At 34.7% G+C, this 24,197-nt stretch overlaps 1 pseudogene; it reads left to right on the forward strand.

The window, feature by feature from the left end:
* The first annotated feature begins 564 nt into the window (after positions 1-564).
* LOC145518943 (adenosine 5'-monophosphoramidase HINT2 pseudogene) lies at positions 565-22,283 on the forward strand (annotated as a pseudogene).
* The last annotated feature ends 1,914 nt before the right edge of the window (positions 22,284-24,197 follow it).

The raw sequence follows: 24,197 nt of genomic DNA on the forward strand, positions 1-24,197 counted from the left end.
AGGAAGGCAGGAGGTACAGAAGAGACAACGTCTCCTTACAGGACTCTTATATGCTATTACAACAGCGGGGAGGCATCCTTCTAGTTGATGCTAGAGGACTGTGCTTGTATGGATGTCTCCATTCAGGTCATGTCCGTGTGGTCTTGGAGTGGTATTCAACTTTCTTCATCCTAAATATTGAGGATCCCTGTGGAGGACCAGTCACAACTCCCCTTATCTGCTAAAGATATGCCCTCAACACCTCCTTGGTTGGGCATCCCATCATGTGGGGCCATGGCCACCTGTTGCTCATTGTTCTAGTCCAGGAAATGAGAAGCAACTCTGAGGTCTTCTTCTGCACTCTTAGACAGTTACATAGGAGGGAGATGGCACAGCGATTGTCCTAAGTTCTATCCAGGCACTTAGTCCTGAAGCCTTAAAGGTCTGCTGGCACTTATGATAGCACGAGGCTTATTGAATTCAGAAATCTCCACCAAAATAGGCTTCCACTGTTATGCTCAAGTCTTCACCCAAAACTTAGGAGATCCAGGGACAAACACCTCGCATCTGTCTTATATTCAGGGAATGTCTGAAAGGAAGCTGTGCCGGACTCAGAGCCTTCCAGAACACCTTCCTGAGATCCTCCGAGCACACTCTGCTCCTGTGATGGCACCAAGGTGGGCATGAGCACCCCGTGGTCCTGCCAGCTCTCACCGTAGAGCAAGACTGGTATCTCCTCTTTTAGCAGAGACACAGCCAGTGTTCCAGTGGTTCTCTAGGGACTTCCTTCAGTTGGTTTCTGAGAAGAGTGAGGCCCTCTGCATTGTCCTGAAATACTGCAGTTGTCTCCTTCCACTGGAAGGAAGTGGTGGAGTGAGAGTTGGAGAAATGAGTGAGTTCAGCAAACCCATGCAGGGGAGTGTACGTGCAACTGGTTTCTTCATGGCCCTCAATGACTTTTCTTTCTTAACCCTGGTTCTCTTTACTTATACCCAGTGCTGTGCTGAGAAACAAGTATGGGAGGTGGGAGAAAGACTTATAGTATTTGTGGATTTGTGTGGTATATATATATATATATATACATATGCTACAATAGCTTATTTCAAGCTATCAAGTTGATGTCAGCAAATAGAGTTGGGGAAAGAGATGCACAGTTGGCTTTAGAAGCCAAAAATTGCCAACACAATCTTACAATTGCCTGCAGCCATGGGACAGCAAAAATGTGCAGTTATATTACATGTCCACTAAACAATGATACCAAAGAACAAACCAAGATGTTCCTATACATTCAATGACACTAATATTGTGTTTGCTCATGGGTTAAGATCTTAAAGTTTTTGATTAGCATTTCTTTACATAAAACTAAAAACCATTTGAAAATTGAACAGCAAGAGAAATATTGACCAATTTTTTTATTTTCTTGCAAGTAAAACAAAAAATTCTACAGTTAGTTGGTAGCAGTTTAACATAATCTGTGACTATGTTTGGCCTAACAAAGATTTATACATGCTATGTGTGTAACGGAATAGCTTTTATTGAGTTAGAATTCATGTACCATACAATTTATCCATTTAAAATGCACAGTTCAATGGCTTTTAGTATATTTAAACTTGTGCATCCATCACCACAATCAATTTTAGCATATTTTCATTATACTCAAAGCAAACTCTGTTCCCCTTAGTGATAACCCCAATCTCCCCATCTCCCCTAACCTTTGGCAGTCACTAATCCACTTACCGTCTCTCTATATTTTCCTATTGTGGACATTAAAAATATAAGTGAAATTATACAAGATGTTCCTTTGTGACTGACCTCTCCACTCAGCTTTCAAAGCTTATACATGTTGCAGCATGTGTCAGTTCCCTGTTCCTTTTTCAAGCTGAATAATATTCCATTGTGTGGCTATACCGCATTTTATTTATCCATTCATCAGTTGATGTGCATTCATTTTGTTTCAACTTTTGGCTACTATGAATAATGCACTATGAACTTTTTTTAGGGGGGCATGTTTTCATTTTTTTATGGGTATGTACTCGGGAGTAAAATTGGACCATATAGTAACTATATGTTTAACTATTAGAGAAACTGTTGAGATGTTTTTCAAAGCAGCTGTACTATTTTACATTCCTATCAGCAGTATGTGAGGGTTCTAATTTCTCCACGCCCTTGACAATGCATTTTGTTGTCAGTCTTTCTGAATATAGCCATCCTTCCCAGCTGGCTCAGTGGTAAAGAATCTGCTTGTCAATGCAGGAGATGCAAGAGATGCAGGTTCAATCCCTGGGTGGGGAAGATCCCCTGGAGGAGGAAATGGCAACCCACTCTAGTATTCTTGCCTGGAAAATCCCATGGACAGAGGAGTCTGGTGGGTTACATTCCATGGGGTTGCAAAGAGTTGGACATGACTGAGCAACTGTGGACACACACAGAGGGTACAAAGTGTTATTTCATTATGGTTTTGATTTGCATTTCCCTAATAGCTAATGAGTGTGTGTGGAATTTTATATGAACATGTGACAGCATTCATATTATAGATGTTTCACTTTTAATACCATCTTTCTTTTTCCTTTACATCATTCCACTATTCCCCTATTTCTGCCCCCAAATCCACGCCTACTCATCCTGCCCAGTATCAGATAGCTCAGCTTTGCCTATTAGAATATATCCTTCCATATTTATTACTTGTTCATATGTCCGCATAAAAGTATATATACACATATATACATATATATATACATAAAATACATATATACGTATATATACATAAAAGTATATATACATATTTGTTTATATGATTATATACAAACATATGTGTATATATGCTTTTCTGCATATTACTTTCTTTACTAAATGATTCCTAACATAAACCTCTCCAAGTCAATTTATATAGAATAAACTCATTATTTTTAGTCTCTTCATGATGTTTCATAGTTTGAATTTACCATAATTTTTCCACACTTTGCCTTATCTATAGATGTGAGAAAGAGTATTAGTTATTTTTCTTTTACATGATACTATAATAACTATCCTTGTACATATATTCCATATACCAAAGCCCTTATACAGGCTGAGTTCCAGGAAAGTATAGTTGAATCAAAGGGCGTATGTTTTTAATTTTAACAGATACTGTCTATTCTCTTCCCAAAACTATAGCACTGTATATTTCAGATAATAATATACGAAGACATCGTTCCCTCAACAGCAAAATCAGAGGAAATTCTTTCTCACTGTTCTTCATTTATATATTTCCCTGACAATTTTAGGCATTAATTTTTTTATACAACTTTTCAGATTACTTTATCCAATTAAAAACTATTGGGATGCTAATTAAACTTGGATCACATTCCTATATTAATTTTGAGAGAACTGACATTTTTATTATTTTAAGTCTTTCCATTAAAAAAGACACATGATACTTTTCCATTTGTTCAGATATTTTGAGATATTCAATATACTTTTATACTATAGTTCCTGGTCTTTCATATTAAGTGTATCCTGAAGTGTTTTATATTTTTAAAGCATTTTATTGTAATGCTTTTTCTCATTTTTAGGTTATATTAAGTTATTAAGTTACACATAATATGTAACAGAACAGATAGACAGATACAGATAGATATACTGTCAACACCCTCTGTGCTTAAAGATGAGATACATACATTATAGGCAGTGCAAAGATTGAGATAGAGTAAGGTAATGTTGGTAGAATGACTTATACTAATAAAATATTTTTCTCCTTTCTCTCCACACTATTAGACAAAGCTGATTTTTATATAACTTATGTGGACCTCCGATACAATACCAGCATATCTGAGTGGTGGTCTGTAGTATCATTTTCAAGCTCTAAATGCTAAAGAAAGCTTCAGAAAAATCTGAACCAGCCAAGAGAAGAAAACAGCATATGAACTTGTAGCAGAAGAAATGTCTATTTCTTAATTGCATGTCTCCACAAATCCTAAATTTCTATTAAATTTTGGTGAAGAGAAATGGAAAGGTTTCGGTTCTGTGTGAAAAAGAGTTACTTATTTATGCATTCATTCTCTCGATCATTTATTTATTTACTGAATAATTATTGCACATCTGCTATGTGTAAGATGGAAGTCCTTGCTTTCCTGCAGGGTTGTGGGAGAAACCATATACTAAACAAAGTAAAGCCTGATGATGATAAATGCTAATAAGACAAATAAGGCCGAGGAATTGAGTGTGGAGGAAAGGAGGGAGGAGGATTTCAGCTCAGGAGTGTATAGAGGAGGTCTCACCAGGGAGTCATTTGAGAAAAGACCTGGAGGATGTGAGAGAGTGAACCCTGCAGATATCATGGGATGGAGAGAATTTCAAGCAGAGGGAACAGCAAGGGTAAACATAGGAGATTTTGTTTGAAAAGGTGTTTAAACTATTTATTAGTTCCATTTGGCTTTCTGTAAAGCATTTTCATCTTTTAAAGGAATTACTACAGTGATTGCTTCCAGATGCTTCGATTCTAGCTTCCCTTGAAAGCTTTCTGCTTGTCGTTGGAGATTACATTAGGAAATCTGCTGTCAATACTTGTTTATTCTAATTGTATTGGAACTGGGTGCCTGGTAAATACTGAGTCTTAATCTTTATGGAGCTAAACCACATGTATTTAAAAGTTGCCACAGTTTCTGTCTCTAGAGGCAGTGAGAGATTCAATGTATCTTTGGCAGATTTCCTTTTGTTTGAGGAAAATCTCAAATTAGGGTCCCTTTAGTTGCATAGATAGAAAAATCAGTAACTTCATTGTTCTTACATGAAAGTGTAAGGTCACCATTAAACTGAATTTAGTAACTCAAATCTGGTTTATTAATAGACCCATGTATCTGAAATGTTGGAGATCTATTTTTCTCTTTTAAATATGATTTTAGCCAGTAAAGTGCTTTAAATACCCTGTCTGTTACTGATAAATGTCCATGCTTTTTATTTAAGTATTTGTCCATGACTTTGGAAGGAATGCTAGACTAAGGCAAGCAGACTTATTGGCCTGTATATCCTAATAACCTCTTCTCACAATGGGGGATAAATAAGTCAAGGAATTGATTGAGTTTGGTACAGTCACTTTCATTTATGTTTTGTTTATCACTGTTTCATGCTCTAAGGGCAGAACTGAGGATTTGCTAAAGAGACCTGTATGTTTAGCAAATCTTAAAAATACACAATCTGGCCACAAAGGGGAAACATTTTCTTGATCTCTGTTCTAGATAACCTCATCATATTTTCTTCCCTACATTAAAATTCTATCTCTGGAGCATTGTTAACAAAAACTGTGTGTTGACATACATATATTAGGGAGGACCTGTATCTTTTACATGTTCAAGATCTGACACAAAATGAGCCCTAAATAAATGTTAAAACATCATTAGACCAAACACTTCAATTATTTCCTGTCTAGAACGAGAGGACCGGGGAGGTGGTGACAGCTGGGGCCTCCTTGAGACTTGAGTCTCTCTCTATATATATATGTTTATAGTAGGCTATAGGAACTATTTTCATTCCTCCTCTTTTGTTTTTTTTAACCCCAAGAATTACATTTTCTTTGTCACTATGCATTTTTTTTTCATACTCTCTTCTTATGGTTTTTATCATGATTTTTTTTTTCCTGTACTTCATGTTTTCTTTTCTAGCTCTCTTTACAAATAGTAGATTTTTCTGGCAACTATTCTTCCCTGATGTAAGGGGAAATTCTTGTATATTACCTATAAATCTATTATCATAAATCATGAGCCCTAAACACAACAGAGGCTGTTCTTCAATGCTATCTTAAGAGCCAAAGCTCTTTATACCACCTTCTGTTCTATAGTCTGAATACAAGCTAAGGAAGAGTTAAAATCCACCCCTGTTTTGCTTCCCAGACTTCAAAGCCACCAAAGATCCCAGTATTTATCTTTTTTAAGATTCATTCCCAAGTGAAACAACATTGAAATCTTCCCAACTACTCAAAACACAAATTGTTTCCAACCTAGATTTGTCCTGAAATAAGCCATCATATGTTATCTCCAAATCGATATTTACATTGAGAATTATAGAAAAATAAGAATACAAACTTGAAGTAGAGTTTTATTTTAACCAGTTGGATTCACTAACATAAATTTATTTCTGTTGTTTAAGGCTATGTGTCATTAAAATTAAAATGGCAACAGAGAGAGAGTAATCTTTTCTGCTTCTGTCAAAAATTCTCCTTTAATGTTTCCCTAATTTTTTTTTTTCATTTATGTTCTCTTGCACTTGGGAAAAATACATTTCACAAAGAACTCCTTTTCATATTCCTCTTCTTTGAATGCCTTGGAATGTAAGCTCCTTGGAGGGAGGACCTGTATCTTTTACATGTTAAAGACCTGACACAAAATGAGCCCTAAATAAATGTTAAAACATCATTAGACCAAACACTTCAATCATTTCCTGTTTAGAACAAGAGGACTGGGGAGGTGATGACAGCTGGAGCCTCCTTGAGACTTCAATACCTTTGGGTGCCTTTGCCAAGCTATACAGCCTGAGGCCCTTTTGTTGAAGAGATAATAGAAAATGTTAAATGAACTGACAGGTGACTTAAGCAAGAATAGAAATAGAAATGAAGGAAAGTGCTTATGGGGTAGAACATTTGAAAAACAGTTTGTTAGGAAGAGGAAAAAAAGTCATACAATGGAAAATTTTTTATTTTTTATTTTCAAATTTCTGTGAAAGGTAAACAAAATAGTTATAATTAAGTTTGAAGAGAGAATGAATGCACATAATTTTGAACAAAGAGCAGTACTGCTGGCAAAATGATGCTTTATGGATGAAAACTGCTGCCTTTGGACATGAAGTAGTCAAGACTGCTAGATATCAGGACAAAAAGCCTTCCTTAGATACTGAAAGCATTAATTCTGTTAGCTGTATGGGATGTGTAAGAAATGCATGCCTATCTGAAATAGAAATGTGAGCAATATGAGGAAATTTGTATTAAGGGAGAAAAATTATTATTCCTGCAATTGGTTAATTAGTTACAGAGCTAATCTAACAGAGTTTGAGTATTGGAAGGAGTTAGAAATGGGAAAGAGTTGGCATTTTTATATGGGAGAGGGAAATTATATTTTTGCCAGCATATATATCTTCTTTTTTTGTTTACTTTTTCTCTTGATATTTTCCACAATGTTGCAAATTAAATATACTAGATTTTCTCATAAAAACCCAATATACAATGATAATATGAGAACGAAATTTAAGAATAATAATAATCTTTAGTTCAATAGCTTTTAAATCAGAACAATACATTAACTTATGATGAGTCTGTATGTGTCTAAGGTAAAGCCCAGTTCGGTCTCATATTATTTCCCGAGACATGTATATCCACTCTCAATATAACGGATCTTCATCACTTCACTCTTTCAAAATAAAATACCCTATGTCATTGTTAGTGAAGAGAAAAGCTCAGAGTCACTAGCTAGCTGAGGTTGAATATCTATTGATGGATCAATCAAAATATTGATCTATCTCTATCAAAAAGTGTAATATTTGCTTGTGCTATTCAGAGTTTTATTTTAAGAAAACAGTACACAATTTGAATTAGAAACATGTTTGGTTCCTTTAGAATTTGCTGTTTCTTACTACTTAAGAGCATTCTTATTGCTTAAGGAAAAAAAAGAGTGATCCCATGTTGAGTAAGAATATTTAAATTTTCATGCACACTTTTAGCTTCAAGAAAATCATATCTGATCACAGTCTGCAAATTTTTATATCCTGGCTTCAATTTTGCACCAAATATGTGTCAGGTAATTGTGAAAATGCAGTTTTTACTTATGTATTCCCTGTAGAGTAACAACCAATCTGGCATCAACAGGAAAAGTTAATGAGAAGCATAATTACCTAATATAAATGAATTCAGTGGTGGCTGTTTTCCGTTTGAAAATACCACCTGTTTCTGTTGGCATTTCCAGATTTCCCAGTTATGATACACAATTCAGAAATGAGGGTTTAGATGGCACCTAACTCTAGCCTTAGGAACTACACTTGTTTTCAGTAACTTATAAGTACAATAAGAATAATACAAATTAAAGCTAAATACTGAAAATGAATTTTAACTAGTAAATTAAAAGTGTATAATTTTATTGTATCAAGATATTTTCTTAAATAAAAAGACAAATTTATAATGTAACTTAAAAGAGATAAAGTCTCGTACTATGAAGTCACATGGGTAATAAGCATAATAGAGAGTTTGACAAATTTCCCTTGTCAAACGAAGCTAGAATGCATATGCTTCAAGTTCCATACATTTTGTGGCATTTAAATTTTCCCCTTTGCACTTGCTAAAAGCCAGACTCTTTCATCGTAACTTGCAATATATAATAGTGGCTTCTGTGAATATCGACTCGATTTTCTACTGACAGATAAGTCTAAGTGCTCTTGAAATTAAAAAAAAAATATATCTAAACTTTATAATTACTTGGAGGGTTTTTCTTGGGGGGGGTAATAAATTGAGCAATAATGTCATTTTAATCCTTTAGTAAGATACGAAGATATTGTATTAAAATTTGGGGTCCGAGTAAATATCCATAGTGCTTTAATACATTTTTATAGAAAACAGTTATGAAGATAAAAAAAGTCAAATATTTCACTGAATAGGAAATTTGGTGTGAACAAAATAATGAACATTCATGGAATTCCATATACACATTTATAATGCAGGGCATTTTCCTGTGGCTATGCTTTGATAGTCTTCTAACATTAAATTCAGCAAAGTAAATTGAGCACAACAGCAATAGTAAAATTTCACAGTTCAATTAGGTGTCTGTTTATACATTTAGCTCGTCTGCCTTTTTGAAGAAAAACTTTAGCAGAGGCTATATCACATAGGGTTTTATGTTTTAAATGAATCTGATTATAAATGAAAGATGAGTTAACTCTAGTACATAGCTTTAGAACAATAAACATGCAACTTCTAAAAGTTGAATGTGAAAAGGTTATAAAGCTTTTTCTCAGATGACATATTTTTCTGTGGCCTCAGTCATGCTTGCTATCAGTAGAAATGTCCACCAATACCTGGGGTCCCATTTCTCAGAGGTGCTCATTAAGTAGGTGCTCATTTAATGTCTGAGAAAACGATTATGTGGCTCATTCCTCTTTGGATTGTACTTTTCTCTCTCTTTATCTCAATAGTCAACAGCTAGATTGTGAAATCAATCTTTCTCTTCAACACTGAATCAAATGTATGTTCCTGTTTGTGAAGTTAATCCACACTACATCTTCGACAACAAAAATAATAAAGCAACTACTCCAACTCACTCTGCCTTGCCCTCTAGCTATCACCCCACCATCACTCTCCTCCAACTTTTAGCCAATCTTTTTTTAAAGAGTTGTCTGTACTCACTGTATATGAGTTTTTACCTCCTGCTCACGCCTCACTTCTTCACCCTATCAGTCCTCTATATCCTCTAGAATTTCTCCAAGAGTAATTTTTGCTAAGAATTCCTATGACTTTCATGCCATTACATTCAATGAAGATTTTTCACTTCTCATCTTTTAAATCTAAAATCATTCAAATATATCGACCATGACCCTTTTGAAGCACTTTCCATCCACGTGCCCCTTATTGTCTTCCTGCATTTTTTTCTGCTGAGTTCTTCTTTCCCCTTTGCATTCCATCATCTCCTGACCACTAAATCTTAGAAGTACTCAGTTTTTAACTGGAAGGTATTTCTGTAAGAAAACTCATATGTACATTCATATTTATTTCTATTGTTATATGATAACTCAGTTTTATATGCAAACTCCTATATTCTCCTATGAGCTTTGGCTCTCTATAAGATTCGATCTTACATATCATAGATACAATTAAATCTAAATTACTCAAAACCATATTGACATCATCTCCTCTAACTCATGTCTATAGCTAAGATCCTGAATTAAGAATAGTTAAAATCATTAGCTAAATTGCCCAAGTCAGATGCATGGCTATTCTGCATGGTATAGCTGTCTCCCAGACTTGAAGCTCTTTAAGTTCTAAATATCTCTCTAAAATATATGCTATAATCTTAGTTTATTATATATGCTATAATCTTAGTTATTATGTGGACTATACCCTAATCTCTTAGTGTCTAATCAACTCTGACTCTTCACCTCCCATATTTGTGTCCACACTGCAATTAGAATGAATTTTCAGAACACATTTCTGATAATAAAATTCTTCAAATACCTCCAACTGTTCACATAATTAAAAAAAAAAAAAAAAAACATATTTCTCACCAAGACATTTCTCATCTCTGCTGTTTCTAACTCTCATGTCTCTTTCCCACTTTCTTGCTAAGTCTCTGGTTTTCAACCATATCAGCCATCTCTGTGTTCCTTGAGAATCCTGTTGTTTCCAAATCATATTCAGGGCCACAGAATACAGCTTTGGGTTCCATTGAAAACCAATATTTTCAAGGCCTCTAGTAAACACAAACTGCCTAAAGTCTGTACACAGGAGCTATTTCCAGGACCTAACTCTTGCTGATCTTTTTAAATAGAATTCTCTCCCTCCAGTCTTACTTTGTTTCCTACCCATCTTGAAATTTTCCTCAAGGCTCATTTTCTTTTTTGACTGTGCCCCTCAGTTTGTGGGATCTTATTTTCTGGATCCGGGATCATACCTGTGCCCCATGCAGTGTAAGCCTATAGTCCTAACCACCAGACCACCAGGGAATACCCTCAAGAATCATTTTTTATAAAAAAAATCTTCCCTGAAATTACACTCTTCTCCCTTAAGAATCAATCAAGGTCAATTTCCTTCATAATGTGCTGACAATACATGATCTCAATTTGAAACTCATATGTTATTGTGGCAATTTTACTAATATCAATCCTCTCTACTAAGCCATAGACGGGATGAGATTGAAAATCATGTAAGTTTTTGTTTATTATTTTATCTCCAGGATCTATTAAGTGCTTAATAAAAATTTGTTGAGTGAATCAATGAATGAATCAATAACTAATCCATTACTAAGTTTTGGTGTTTAAGGCTGATAACCACTTCTTGCTTCGACCCTAGATTCCTAGATTATGAAACAAGAAAAAAAATATATGCCAGGAGTGGAATAAGACCAGCAAATTGTGGGAAAACAGATTATCAAGTAAGACTTTTTGTCCAAGGGCCAAATTTTTGACTCTTTAAGCTCTTTAGTTGAAGTTCCCTTGACTCATGGACAGAAGAGCTGGCAAACAGATTCTTCTATGAGGCAGAGCCTTCTTCTCTGGTATATTTCATAAAGAAAATCAAGTGAAGAGAAAAGCAATACAATCTGGAGCAAGCCTGTTGCACAAGAGACAGCCAAGATGTTTAGACTGGACCCACACAAACACTCTCTTCCCAGTCTTATAGGTGATTGACATCCCTCAGCCTTGCATAGGAAATGAGAATAAGGTTCACGGAAACAGGTAAATTATGCACAGCCCTGTCTGACACCTTGTACAGGGTTCAGGAAATTTCCCAGCTAGATCAGCCTACCTCTGCCCTTGCTGGTGCCGCGGACTCCTCAAGAACCCCTGCCTGATCCTAGCCTTGGTAGATTACTTCCAACTATAGGTCACAAAGTATATTTGCCCCTCTCTGGCATAATCACTAGGCAAAAATCTCAGCTAACCTGCACCTTTCCTTCGGAGGGAAATAGAAAGGTCCAAGTGACATTCATGTCATATGACAACCAGTATCAGCTCAAAAGAATATATACTCACTTCCTCACTCACTTCCTCTCGACAGTCATTCTGTACCACTAAGGTTTTATTGACGGGACTACTATATTATTGACACCCAGGATTTAGGTGTCATTGTGCATAGAAGGAGACTAGGAAACTGCCCTCCTAAATTGATTCACTGAAAAATTTCATTTACTCAAATAACTAACGTGCTTTTTTGCACAATGCTCAAATTGTGAAAGTAAGTTGAAAGAATAGGTGCTAAAAATAAAAGTTGTATCATCAACTTTTTAATTCAATTTTTAACAAGCAAGCTTGGGGTTAGAAATATTGAACTCTATGACAGAAATGATATTCCCTCTACAAGCCAAGATGTTCTCACATGTGATCAATACTGAAACTGCTCTGGTTACAGAAGATTAATTTTCTTTATGCACAGAAACATTTAATCAGAGACATAAGCCAATTATGGTCTAAATAAGTCAAACTCTGCTTTCCACCACCCACTAATTTGTAGAAACATTCATGTGCCTTATTATTGTCTTCCCTGATACCAGATTTAAATTCAAACTCCTATGAGCAATACCAATTCAAAAACCAGGAGAAATGTTTTATTTTGGCCGAATGATAGATTCAAATTAAGAAAACATTTTCAGCATTTTGTTCAAATAATTACATGCTGTATGACCAACACACACACGGACACACCCACTAACTCATTCAGTATTATCCATAATCTGTGTTTTTCACTGACCTTTTAAATTAAAGAAAATGATATTCAGAAAATCAATAGGAAAGTAAAGTGACAAGACCACTAATGATAGTATCGCATCCAAGAGGGACTTTTAAGAGAAATCATTAGGTAAGGAGTCAGCACGTCTCCTTTCTTAGTCACATTTGCCTAGCTGGTATTTTAACATTCTGGTTATCTAGGTAGCTGACTGCAAGGACACATCTTGTTAAATCAGACTGACTTTATTTTCAGGGTAAGAATTTGACCAGGGAATATTGTAATCACTTGTAGTTACTCACTCCTAATTTATATATAAATCTGTAATTTTACTGTAGTAAACCACAAATATACAGAAGTATGCATATTACTGGATTTAGTAAGAAGTAGTTACTTTCCTCTAAGTAAAATGCCTTTATATTCTTAGGAAATAAAAAAAGTATTTACTCTAAATTTATGCAAATTGAACTTATACTTTTGAAAAGTAAAGACTTTTCTATTAAGCAAAACCAAGTCCTTCTTTAGTTTCCTTTGGTAAATATATGTACATTTTAAATTATGTCAAAATAAGAGAATGGCTACTTGAAATTGTAGGATCATACTATTCTTCATATTTTGGGAAGTGTTCTTGAGTTTTGATAATGAAAGAATAACTTTAGAATTCCTAAGATCCTCTGGTAAGACTTTGCTAAATCAATTACTATGGAGAAAACAAGACTTTCAGCCATTAGCTGCAAGAAATTGAATTTTGCCAACCATCTGAATGAGGACCAGTTGAGAACTGTAGTCTGAATATCATCATGATTGCACTTGGTGAGACCCAAGGACTTCTGATCCATGGAAATTCAGATAATACACTTGAATTGTTTTAACTGCCAGGTTTGTGCTAATTTGTTGTGGCAGCAAAGAAAAGCAAAATATTTCTTAAACTTTGGTTGCTTTTTTCTAACATATACTAAAATCAGCAAGTACAGACTACACTCAAGAGAAGAAAGTACAAGGTGTGACTACAAGGAGATATGAATTGTAGAGAGTAATCTTCAAGTCTGCATACCATATTAGATGAAAATTCAAACTAATTCATAGTAAGGAATTTCAAGAAATAAATTTTACCAACTCCTTTTATCAGGAAAAATAGTTGCCTAAGTCATTTTTAAACATTCTTAAGCAATGGAGTACTAAGTTTAATTCCCTTGAATATATACTATTACACTTTTGATTTTCATGGCTCTTGTTAAAACGTAGTGCTTTTATGCAATCCTAACACTTCTACAGATCATCTGACACTAACAGAAACTTAATAGGACAAACTGAAGTACAGTTTATATCACATTAATCAAATATATATATTTAAATCTAGGAAACATAGCTGCCCAGATACCCCAAATTTCTTAAAACTAAAGAACTGATATTATTTGCTGGAAAGATGTTTTATGTACAGAAATTCTCTGTTTAGCTCTAGGAGTTTTAACTTAGCCTCCATCTGAGACAAAGGTTTTGGCATGTATGTTTTCTATGACAATTAAAAGTCTATTTTTAGTAGCTATTTGTTCCACTAGGAACACACTGAGATTTATTACACATTTGCTCTTTTGGGGTTTCTAAAAATCAATCTTAAAAAGATAAAATCCTCCAAAATTTAATTTCATCTTGTATGCTCAGAGTATTAGCTATTGAATAACCAAAACTTAATTCTCTATTCCTGATCACACCTCTAAAAACATATTGGCAATATAACTGCCTCCTCTGGTCAACAAAAGGGAAGTAAACATTAATTTCAATCAAGTTTCAATTTTATAAAATCAAAATTGGCTAGAAGATAATATGCCTCCTGAGAAGACTATTTGAAAGCAGAAAAGTTACTGATGCGATTCTTCATTTCATTAGGGGAATTTTTCCAAATATGTTTTTCTGGCTTTATTTTTACAGTTTTTCTATCCAACACAGATTGGAAAAGAGGGATGAAATAGATCTACAATTCTAATAATGAATTCATATCTTCCAACTTAGAACTTGATTATATTCCATATTTGCTGTATTTCTTTGCATTTGTTAATATCTCTTCCCTTCTTCCTTATCTCTTTTTGTTTCTCTCACTTCTGTAATATACTTCTGTTTGAAACCCCTCTAGGGTTCTTTATCATTTACCTAATGATTTTTGATCATCAGTGACCATAAAATCTCTCGTTGGGACAATTTGCATTCTTAAAGAATATCCCAATATGATTCTGATGCCACCTTGAAGAAATATTAATAAACTGACAAATCTTCTCAGAAGGCATGTACAACTTTTATAATGTGTCACTTCTGTGCCTCATCTCCTCTCAGGACGTCCCTATGTTCCCTATTGCAGTCATATTAAACTATTTCTCTTTTCCTAAGGAGATCTGTTCTCTCATACATCCTTATTGTTGCACATAACATTCCCTTTCAGATTTAGTTAATGATTAATCTGACTGTGAGTCATTTCTCAAGCCTCTCAGAAGAACTCAGACTAAAATTTATGATACTTGAACACTTGAGGCAATAAGCTTCACGTCCATAAAATACAAGTCACTTTATCAATCTGCAACTAGAATAATTCAGAAATTTACTAAAAGGTCATCTTTTATATGCTTTCTTTCTCTCTTCTTAGAACTCAATATTTTTTGATTGGTTGATTGATTTGTATAATAAACTCTGTGACCTTATAGCTTGCAACACAACCTCCATTTTTTTTTTTTACCCACATCAATGCACCCAAATATAAATATGCACAGTATTATCACCTTGATGCTAAAAATGTCTGAAACTCCTTACAAATAAAATTTCCAGCTATCTACTCAATTTATAATTTTTCATTTGGCATTTTTATCTTTTGAAAATTATATGACTGTTTTAATTCATAAATTTTCATGTAAACATTGCAGTCTTCTAGAGTTACTTCTTAAATTTACTCTCTAATATGTCTATAATAGACCTTGCTTGCTATTTTCACTTTCATCATCAGCTGAGGTGGCTAGTGTTGAATAAGAGCTCTAAAATTAGTCCCGATTTAACATTTTTGATGAAACGTAATATAACATTTTTTAGCATGGCAATGGCCTATCACTGGTACTCCAATATATCATGGATCCTTGGGTCTTTGTTCTACTGAATGTGCTATGGTGGTGTGCCTTCCTCATGTGTTAATTATAGCCATATGTTACAAATCATGAACTAGATACATGGATAATTGTGCATCCACATTGTGATCCCTTCTCTTTGAAATTCAGTGATCAAAATACATAAGACGGAAAAGAGAGAAACTGGTGAAGGGCAGATCACTGAGGTAACAAGACATGACCACACATAAAGGGGACATTTGGATGGGGGCCAAGCCTCCACTCCAAAGTTTAGATCTTTGCAGAGGAGTGTTGATTATGTCCCTGGTGCCCTGGTCACATGTGAATATTTAAGGGAAAGCACAGTATGTGAATAAGTTGTATATGTAGTAATTAAAGCTGTAGCTATTGAGATCTAGACATTTCTCCATTACAAGTCCTTGATGAAAAATCACCATGAGGGATACTCTCCTCCCTCATATTTGAAGTGTCCCTAAGAACACTGTTCCCTAAGAACAGGAACCATCTCTAGTGGACACCCAGGCCTTCAGAATATGTATCCTGGCACTTGTCCATCAGTATGGAAAATTCTCCTCAAGAAGGGGCATCTTAGGTTATGACTCTTATAAGTAGAACTGAAATGCAAATTTTTATTAAAATGACTTATTGAGGGAGTACTTTGGGAGAAAGGGAAGTGGGAGACACAAGATAAGGAAGTGGAAGAACATCAAACAAACGTGTCTGAAAGCTCCAGCCTCCTCTCACAGTGAGTCCTGCAGCGTGACCTGCATCCAAAACACTGATTCCATCAAGTAAAGGGGGCTGTACTTTTGTGTTCTTGCATCATGATTTTTCAGCTATTGTTGACTTCCAAAGAGTGTATCCTGGATGGAAGGTGATTTCCTTTAGGCTTGCTTGGAGGGTAATGCTTGGAAATATGTTTGCAGCAGGGTGAAGGTGATCTGGGTATGATTCCAACAGCCCTCTCCACCAGAGAGTGTGTTCTTGCTTTCCCAGAAGAAGATAATGTGTGAATATGAAGAACTAAACCTGGGAATTCACAATGATATTTGTGGAAAATAAGGACTGATCTACTTGAAGTCAGGAGAATTGGGAGCCTATATTACACTTAGTTTTGGTTTCTTTTTTTTTGATAATGACTAGTTTGTGAAATGCTGACTAACCACCATATTTAAACTCCATAAGGGTGAAGTCAGTGTTAGCTTTCTCTTCTTATTGTATTTTCAAGATTAAGTACAGAGCAAAGTATACGGTAGAAGGTCAATAAACATCTGTCAAATAGACTTAATAATAAACAAGGATTTTATAGGAGAGACTGTATTAGCCAGTGCTCTCCAAAAAAACTAGAACCAACACAAACAGAGAGAGAAAGAGAGACAGACAGACAGAGTCAGAGATTTAAAGAACTGGCTCACACATTTGAGGGAAGGTAAGTCCAAAATCTGCAGTGCAAGCTGTCAGGCTAGAGACCCCAGAGAAGTGTTGATGTTGCAGTCTTGAGTCCAGAGGCAGTCTGGAGACAGAATTCCTTCTTTTTCAGTCTTTTAAATTCAGGGCCTCAACCGATTAGGTAAAGCCCATTAACATTATGACAGATAATCTGCTCTACACTTAAAAAAATACCTTCACAACAACACTCATCCTAGTGTTTGACAAAACAACTGGGCACCATAAGCCCAGCCAAGTAGACACATAAATAAGTGTCACCAAGACCATCCATTAGGTCTTTACAGTACTTATTATATCTTTCCAAGCAGAGAATTTTCATCAAACTCTCATAAATACATAAAAATCCCATAATAATATTCTATAATGAAACAATAATGTTATTTTTCTGAGCAATGTATCAGAATTTTCAATAATCCAAAAGTTAGAAATGATTATCAACTGTATATTAGGATAATGACGCTTTCTCTTCTGTTCAAAATGTTTCTGTATATCAGTTAACTCAGAGTAAATCTCCTAATGCAGCATGAAAGACTGTAAATTTTTTTTATTTTTCAGATAGAGTACTGAAATATGGCAGAATCTTCAGAATGTTATCCTTAATAAATTAACTTATTTGGTGTGTATACAGTAAAACAATGCTTTTGGAGATCATTTTTTTAAAATCAAGTATAAAATACATGATATTTAAAAATAGCACCATAGTTTTGAGCTACAGTATCTTATAGTTTGTCTTGAAAAGCAATTGGCTCAAAATCCTCTTTATCTAAGAAAAATAGCATCCCCAACCTATTTGAAGGAAGTGAAATTGATGATATATCATGTCTTCCATTTTCAAAGATGGTAATAGTGAGAGTAGTTATGCCTTTGATTATAATTGAAATGTCCAATACATAGTCATTCATCTAGTCCATATTCTCTTTGCTAAAATATGTACCCTAGTGCCATGGCTTGCTTTTGCTACTTTTGGGCAGGTTTATTGTCATTTCCTATCCCTGCACTTTTCTCCTTACAATATATGCTAGATTATCTGTCAGGACCGGCCTCTCTCCTTGTCTATTCCCTATTTCCCAACTTGAAACATCTCTTACTTCCCATTTCTCTTTGGTGCTAACTTTGCTTTTACTTACTGCTCGCTTTTCTCATGACACCTTTCTTGTTTTACTTAAATTGGTTCGGGTGTCCCTCCAGAATGCTCCCAAAGATCCTTGAACCAGCCATGTGACTTGTCATACTGATTTTGCTCTCAGAACCAATTTTGCTCTCAGAAAATACAATTATTTTCTTCAGGAAATGCATAATTGCTCAAAGGTGTGACTAGGCATGGATCTTTCAAACAATAGCAACAAATTTACTCACTAAATGTAGGTAAGCACTTTCAGTGTGCATGCACAGTGATAAGACAGAGAGATAGCTCCTGCGTTCATATTTATACATGAAAATGAAAGAAATTGTTGACCATGTTAAGTGTCCTAAAACAACAATGGATGGGATAGGAAATGGCAAACCACTCCAGTATTCTCACCTGGAGAATCCTATGAACAGAGGAGCTTGGCTAAGGTCTACAGTTCAGGGGATTGCAAAGTAGTTGGACACGACTCAAGAGACTAAACAATACTACATCTATATGTCATATATGTGGTTTAAATATTAATTTGGAGAAAATTTATTATTCTAATAAAATTATGCTCAAGGATATTATTTACTTGGAGAAAATGTATTCTTTTAATAAAATTATGTTCAAGGATATTATTTAATAACATATTATTAGAGAATATAAATATATTTAAAAATATGTAATACTATTTGAATATAATATTACTAATTTTAGTAATGAGACTATTTTACTCATTACAGTCATCCATATTTGAATCATTATAGCCTATAAAGGTGAAGGAGGAAAGTAATCAGGGGTTCAGCAATTATTATTTAATCACTTTAAAGTTTCCTTAGGACAAAAATCACACTGTAAAGGATCTATATGAAAGCAACATATATAATGTAGTATTCTTTCACTTTTATAATTAAGCATTCTGACATTGAGTTATTTTAATAAGTTATAAAATGTTATACCTGCCTTAAATAAACTCAATAGCTTATAAAAACAAAAATGTACCTTGGATTTTATCTTATATAAATTCATGAATATTTTGTATTTTTATGACTTTCCTTTCACCATATCCTTTTTCATGGTCCTCATGTGAAATTTATGTGTTAACACTATGAAACATGACATTAATGCTATCTTCATTTTTGTTGGTAATTTGTTATAACTAATGGGATTCTATGATTGACGTTTGCAAGTATTTTGTTGTTTTCATTGAATAAGAGAAAACTAGAGTAGTGTAGGGGCTCTACTTCATCTTTATCTATATTCCTTATAGTGATTAACATATTTCCTTACATGTAATAGATAGGGAGAATATGTTAAATGGAAATGAATAGTTTTAAAACCAATGGAATTCCTTTGCTTTAAATCAGATATTCTCTATTATTCAAATTGATTCTGATTTGTCCTTTACCAAAAATATTATCTTTTTTGAGAATTTTTTCCTATGTTTATTAATTTTAACTAATTAAAAAATCAAAATAGTGTACATTTAAGATGAAAAATAACAAATTTTACTCACTTTATTTTTTATAATTTGATTTTCCTATTATTTTAATTTGTGAATGCAAGGTGAATAGCTCTTATAGTGAATTTCCAAGTTGCTTAATTGTGCTGAAATAATACAGATACTAGTAGGATCACACGATTTTTAAAATATCTAAATATTTTGATAAAAGAAATAAGTTTGTCATAATAAATCTTTACTGGGTTAGAGACTTTTTCAGTAAGCAAATACAAAAGCTTAAATGTATTTACAATATTTGAGTATATTTATAAAGATAATTTACTCTTTTTTCAGTATAAATCATATTAAGAATTTTGGATATAAAAACATTTAGTTTCCCTTTACATTTCCTGAAATCCCTATGAAACTACTCTTGCCTTTGAGATAATTAATGGCATGATTATTTCCCTGCATGTTTACCTAAGAAACAAGTCATCTCAGTTCAAACCCAGTTTTTGTTTTGTTTTATATTTTAAAGATAGATGTTTTAAATTCACTGAAAATAAACAGGCTTTATTAATATTCACTTGCTCTTCAAAAGAAAAAAAATCTGTTAAGCCTCTTTCTCCAGATGCAGTTTCCAGATGGTCTATGAATTGTCCAATGAAAGTCAGAGGGGTATTTTTAATCAGAATGAAGAGAAACTACCATATTTCACTTAAAAAAAACACTGGTCTTGAATCATGTAAATATATACTTGGTAGAGGGTAATTATTCTGTCTTTTAGAACATACTGATTTTTAGCCATGGAACAACTGACATAATCCTATGTAATTTAGATAATTTTATATCAATGGTACACAAAGGAATCATGAAGGCAAAGACATGGAACAACGTCTCAATTAATTCATGACATTGTGGAAAAAGGTCGTGCATATATAGTTGCTCAGTCGTCTCCGACTCTGTGCGACCCTATGGACTGTAGCCCACCAGGGTCCTCTGTCCATGGGATTTCCCAGGCAAGAGCACTGGAGTGGGCTACCATTTTCTCTTCCAGAAGATCTTCCCAACCTAGGGATTAAACCCAGGTCTCCTGCCTCTCCTACATTGGCAGGAGGATTCTTTACCACGGAGCCATCCACCTGGGAAGCCCTGTGGAAAAAGGTAAAAGATCCTAAACATAACAAGTCCATTTCTTATTAAAACTTCAAGAGGTTCATTAGGTTTCAAAATTCGCTGATTTGTCCTTTATATTCTTTTCCTTTCCTGAATTTGTATAAAGAAAGTGTACACGCTCCAGTTTGAAAAATTCATTTAAATAGTAAATAGTGCTCACATTAATGATGTTATTCTCTATCTAAAATATATTGTTATCATGAATTCCTTTCATAACTAGTTTAAATAATTATTACATTTTATCCCATAATGTTATGCATTTCTGAATCTATTTTCCTGGCTATATTTTACATCCTAGTCTTGTCTAATTTCTTTAAGATACTAGGACCTTCCTTTATTTACTCTTTACTATGTTTTTTTTTTTTTAAGTCATATAAAACCATGCCATTACATGAGTTGTTTCTTTACAGGAATGGGGACACATTTATGAGCTCACTGTTATCCCTTTTCCAGTCATTTAACTCCATTATCTCTGTCTTCATATTTGCATAACAAATTATATCAGTTTCAATACCTGTGCCATTTGTTTTCATTATCTATGTCAATCCTAAAAGTTTTCCATCAACAAGACTATATCTGGTGTATAAACTGCTTTGTATTTTTATTGTCTTAAAATTGTATCATTTTCATTTCTTAATTATTTCAGTCAGTAAAATAGCACACTGCTTGTATGCATTTCGTGTACACATTTTTACTTAGTGAACACGGACACTAATCAGCTTTCTCTCTTAAAATAGGTTATGATAGATTTCTCTTTCTGTTCTCACACATTTTAACATTTTGAAACTGCTTGTGCTTTATTTCCTTATGGCAAACACACCGGAGATATGTATGCACTCAGATACATTTTAAACCAAATTTTCAGATTTATGATTGTAATCAAGTTTTAAACCTGTTTTTTCTTATTAAATGATTTTTTAAAAATTACTAATCTCAATAAAACCAGGTAAACCGAAATGCCAATAACAAGAAAATAGTAATATATTACCAAAACCTAAAGAATTAGTATTTTTTATCAGAATATCTCAAAAGCATACAGCTGGAAGTTTGGAACAAAGTAATAGCTATAGTCTGGGGGCGGAGGGGACGATGGCAGAGACCCTGCAGCTGGTGCTGGCTGGCCGGTGCTGGCCTCGGGGCTCTGCGGCGCCGCTCTGGGCGGTGGCAGTCTTGGGGCCAGGGGTGTGGAGGGGGCGCGGGTCAGAGGAGCCGCAGGTTTGACTCGCCGCAGTCAAGTGGCTGACGGCCGGGCACACAGGCCCTGGGGCAGTAGCCCCAACCGTCTTCTCCCGGATCTTGGATCGAAGCCTGCCAGCTGGCGTTTTATATGAGGACCAGCTGTATCTCACGTTCTGTCATGTGGCCCCTTAGGCTCTCGCACTCTTCCTGGTAATTCCTAAGAAGTCCATTTCTCAGGTTAGCCAGGTTGAAGACGACCAACAGCCACCTGTCTCTCTCCCCTTTCCCTGTAGCTTCTGGGACACCTTCTCTTTGTGGCCAAGAAGACAGCAAAGGCTGAGTGGCTGGGAGATGGATCAATCTTGTGATCAACGATGGGCAGTTGGGGGTACAATCTGTATATCACCTGCACATTCAGGTACCCGGGGCCAACAGCTCCAGTGACCTCCAGGTTGAACTTACCAAAAGACCTAGCACCCCAGAACTAGATGCTTGGATGGGGTAGGGAAAAGGGAATCCTTTGTGATGCTAATAAGCTTGCTCTCCCTAAAAAAAAAAAAAAAAAGATATATTCTTCCAGTAGCCTTGTTTCATCCTTAAAAATGCAATATGCAGGAAAATCAGAATGTTTCTCTCAAGTCTTCCAGTTTGAGAAAACTGTTTTTTTGTTTTTTGTTTTTTTTTGTCTGTCGATCTTGAAATTATTGCTCTAAATAGAATGACTTGAGTTTTAAAAATCCTGTCTCTTTGCTCTGTTATAATTTCTTTTATCTGTGCTGTCATTTTGCTCTTTCAGTAAATGTCATTTTTAGACTTATGATCCACACTCACATCAGCAGACTTTTCCTAGATTCTGGGTCATATTCACACTATATGCAAAATATTTAATTTAGACTTGAGGTTCTGACCCTAATCTAAAACATCTTACATGGTCAGTCACCTGAATATGCTTATGATTTGGTTTCCTTCTGGGTCTCCAATGACTCTTCCTCACATATAGATCAACTTTACACTTGATCAAACATTAAGTGAGATTTGAGAGGACAATTTTCTCTCTATGATTGCTTCATCTGAGTGTTGTGTTTTGCAACCTAAAAAGTTAGATATGTATACATGTATATAAAATATTCAGAGGTTTATATTTAGTTCTTCTGTTCTTGTCTGCTTAATCATTGTGCTTGCTGTTTTCCTGCATTCTTGTGGCAAATATGTGGATACAACTGTGATCATTTTAATTGCTAAATCTTTCTAAAATTAATGGAAGAGAGTTTATTAGAAGTTCCCATTTACTTAAGCAACATGAATTTTGAATTATTGTAGAGCTCGCTCAAATGTAATTATGATCTTTTAATAACTTCCAATTGATTTTTGTTATGGCTACCTCAATTAGAGAGCACCTAATTAATTTATTTTACTAAATAAGTAAAAATGAGCATGACCAGTGTCAGAACACCAGGGTGTTCTGAGCAAGTGAGTTGAAAAGTATTTATAGGAGCAAAAGCAAAGAATCAGTGTATTACAGAAATACAAGAGATGTTAGTGCTCAACCACAGAATCTTTTCATCTCACAAATAGAAGATTTAGGCATAGAGAGGTCACATAATTTGTCTCCATGCATAGTAATAAAACCTTTAGAAACAGAATCCAGTGCTTCTGAACCTTTCCACTGTAATTTGTTCTTCCTGATCATATACCAAGAAAGATTTGATTTGAGAAGTTTGTCTATATGGTTAATAACTTACTGCTTTCTAGTAAGCCTCAGATGTTATACAGTAATTTTATATTTTGAATCATACAGCAGAACAATATTTGATTGTGAGTTGGAAGTCTTAGGCTCGGTTATGGCTTTTAGTAACTTTGCAAAACACTGACCTCCCCCATCTTCAGCCTCTTTATGCAGAAAGTGTGGGGGTCCATAAACGGATTTTGGTTCCTTCTGGCTTTAAGTTTCAGATTTGCTGCTCCATGGTTTTAAGATTTATTATATATGTCATATAAGAATACCGGGCCACCTTACCTGCCTCCTGAGAAATCTATATGCAGATCAAGAAGCAACAGTTAGATCTGGACATGAAACAACAGACTGGTTCCAAATTGGGAAAAGTGTATGTAAAGGCTGTATATTTTCACCTTGCTTATTTAACTTATATGCAGACATATCATGTGAAATGCTAGGCTGGACGAAGCACAAGCTGGAATCAAGATTGCCAGGAGAAATATCAATAACCTCAGATATGCAGGGGATACCACCCTTAAGGCAGAAAGTGAAGAGGAACTAAACAGCCCCTTGATGAAAGTGAAAAAGGAGGATGAAAAAACTGGCTTAGAACTCATTCAAAAAACGAAGATCATGGCATCTGCTACCATTAC

Source organism: Giraffa tippelskirchi, chromosome 8, assembly GCF_054371585.1.
Source record: "Giraffa tippelskirchi isolate mGirTip1 chromosome 8, T2T-mGirTip1v1.2.pri, whole genome shotgun sequence".
NCBI classification, from domain to species: Eukaryota; Metazoa; Chordata; class Mammalia; order Artiodactyla; family Giraffidae; genus Giraffa; species Giraffa tippelskirchi.